Source organism: Anastrepha ludens, chromosome 2 (genome assembly GCF_028408465.1).
Source record: "Anastrepha ludens isolate Willacy chromosome 2, idAnaLude1.1, whole genome shotgun sequence".
In the NCBI taxonomy this organism is placed as follows: Eukaryota; Metazoa; Arthropoda; class Insecta; order Diptera; family Tephritidae; genus Anastrepha; species Anastrepha ludens.
This window is the reverse complement of record NC_071498.1, coordinates 135,309,477-135,312,578: the sequence shown is the minus strand read 5'-3', so window position 1 is coordinate 135,312,578 and position 3,102 is coordinate 135,309,477.

Sequence of the window (3,102 nt, the reverse complement as noted above, 5' to 3'; positions counted from 1 at the left end):
ATAAAGTGCCATTAAATAAATAAATAACCGCATTTTACTTCATCGGCTATGGGGGAGTTAAGCACCTGCTAACCGAAAAAAACTGGCACACAATGGATTCAATCGTTGGTCTATTAATAAAGGGTAGACCATTGACTAGTTTCTTCAACTCCTTGATACGAAAAAATTCACTTTGCACTTGAACAAAGTTTCGAAGTATTGGAAAGATATTTCCAAATGCAGTGATATGTTGTCCAAACTGTATGTTTATACAAAAGAAGTTTTAGACGAGACGCCTTTTCAACTTGGCGGCGCTTGATTGCCTAGAAGCCCATGCAACTGAAAAGAGGCATAGTTTGATGTGAATCCTATGTCTTATTATTTATTATTGTCAAAACGCTGCTGGTTACGTCAGTTGATTTAAAAAGCCATGATTATCATTATTTTGTTGGCGGAACACTTTGTATGATGGTTGATAAAGATCCCTATTAAGCATATAAAATGCATATAGAAACGATCCACATGATCCTTAAGATGAATACCAGTCAAACCATTTGCCAGAAGAATGAGACAGAAATCATCAACAAGGTGTAGGAAATTTTGGCTGTTAGGAATGGGCTCCTGCTGGGCCAGCCAAGACAGTTTTTTATTAATTGGCGTATACGTCGTTTAATTGATGTTTGGCGGAGCTCCTTCTCCTGTTTGTGGTGCGCGTCTTAAAGTTTTTCCACAAATCGAGCGTTCTATTGTCTTGTGCCGCCTCTGAACGGCAGATGGTTGTTTATGATGACCTTTTTCAAGGCAGAAACACACTCGGAGTTTTGCCATTGTCTGCCTAGGGGCGACCGCTATTAGAAAGAAACCTTTTCCATCATTTGATGATTCATGCTTGCCTTTTCAAAGCCCCGGTAGTGTCCCGAAAAGTAGTACACCAACCCATTCGGTTACGCGGCAGCCGTCATTTATGTGGAGTTATATTCCACAGGCCCTATGCTCCACGAGGAGATCAGGACTGCAGTAAGTAAGTAAGTAATATTCCACAGGCCTATGCCGATGTAGCCACGTGTGTTTGAGTCCGGCTGCCATTCGGTGTATCCGGATTCGAGATCCTCTGTGGAAATGGAACAAAAAATATCAAAAAGTTTTCTAATAGAGTAAAAATTTTCAAATAGTGAACCATTAAAAAATAATCGCTTTAAATTGCTGCTTTAATCAATTCAACTTTGAGGGGCTTGTATTTCGTTTGAATACAAAATCATAGACGCCCCATTGAAGAACGTCATACGAAATAATTCCATTCAAAATAGAAGAAGAAAATGCGGTAGTAAGAAAACGGACAAGATGTTGCGGATTAATTAAAGATTTTTTTGGGATCAAAGAAGTGGAAGAAGAAGATAAATAATAATATGAATGGGGCTATAGGATGTAATTTGAAATGGATCTGAAAGTCATAGACGTTGCGGTAGATCTTAAGATGTTTAATATTTAGAGGACACCTCCCGTCTTCATCGAGAAAATATATAGAAATTTTATGAATCTTATAAATCGACTAACTTGGTGTCTTTAAAATAGCAAGAAAAATAAATTCTGAAATAAGACTGATGTGTCCGACGTTCTATAACCTAAACATTTAGACGCTGCATTGAAATCGAATTGCCTACTCGAAAATGTCAAAATTATTAATACACGTAAAATAAATCGTTCAGATTACATTATTCGGTTTGCAGATTTGGAAAAAGTTTTCACGTAAATTTTTATTGCAGAGGCGTCTGAAAATCAAAGAGTTCGGAGGCAAAGTAAATTATGTATTTATTAATTTATTAATCGCCAGTCAAAATTACGTTACAGACGAGACAATAATATAACAAGCCAAATTGAGCAGAAAGGTTTTTTTCCCTTGGTCACACGGGCACCAGTCTTCGTCAATGATTTTGAATCGCTTTAAGTATGCCTTATTGAAACCATGGCCAGTAAAGAGCTGTGTCAATTCGAATGATATCCCAAAGAGTTGTCTTTATAGCGAAATATCTTCAAGAATTGGGAAGAAAGTCTTTGTAGTGGAGCCAGTGGTATCGTCGGCATACTCCTGCTGCCATGACTCGAATATTTTTAGACGTATTTGCCGTATAGCATAGCTTAAAGGAAATGCAGTGTATACTAGATCGACCCCTTGATTTGCAGCTTCTTTTGCCTGCTCATCGGCGCGCTCGTTTCCTTCAATACCGATGTGTGATTTGACCCAGTAAAAGTCAATTCTGTGTTTCTGGCACAGAAGGCCTGACGAATTGATGCAATTAAGGGATTAGGATTGCTCCGATTTTGGATAGCTTCCAAACAAGACTACGACTGTCGCTATATATGACTAGTTCTTCCGTTTTCAATTCTTCTGAGCCCACTTAAGTGGAGCGTCAATTGCTAAAGCTTCAGCCTGGAAGACAGTGCCTATGTCTTGTAATTTAAATTTACGTGACGTCCAGTCGTCATCTTGTTTATGAACGACAAAAGCTGATCCACAAGCGCCTGTTTCAAACTTGCTTAAATCGGTATAGAAGTGGGTCGCATTTGCATCGATAATATTGTCAGCTTCCTATTGTGATGCTATACTTTCAAAACGTATAGACTAACGCTCGGAAGGATGTAGTTGAGTTTTTGGTGCAGTACATCCTTTGGAGCAGTAAGGTTAGGTTAGGTTAGGTTCGGTGAGGTTAGGTTAGGTTAGGTTAGGTTAGGTTAGGTTAGGTTAGGTTAGGTGGCTGTCATCCGACACACTTAGGCCTGAATAGTCCCATTCAAATACCACAGATGCTCATCCTTTAAACTCCTAAGTCTTCCCTGAACCTGCCTGTAATGGATTTATTAATTTTTGTTAATTTCGGCAACCCTATTTGTGAGGCCTCTTCAATACTGTCGAGAAAGGCGAATCCGAGCGTGGAGTGCCTTAATCTGTATAGACAATATATGTACACGGGAGGTGTTCCACACCTCAACAAAAGACATTATGTGGTACCCCAGTCCGTTTGTATGCCTTCCAATTAGCCAATGTGCTCCTGTCGTGTTTCCTAAGATTCAGTAGCGATTTTGTGCGGCAGTGGTACCATTCTGACCAAGTTTGCATACTTATTT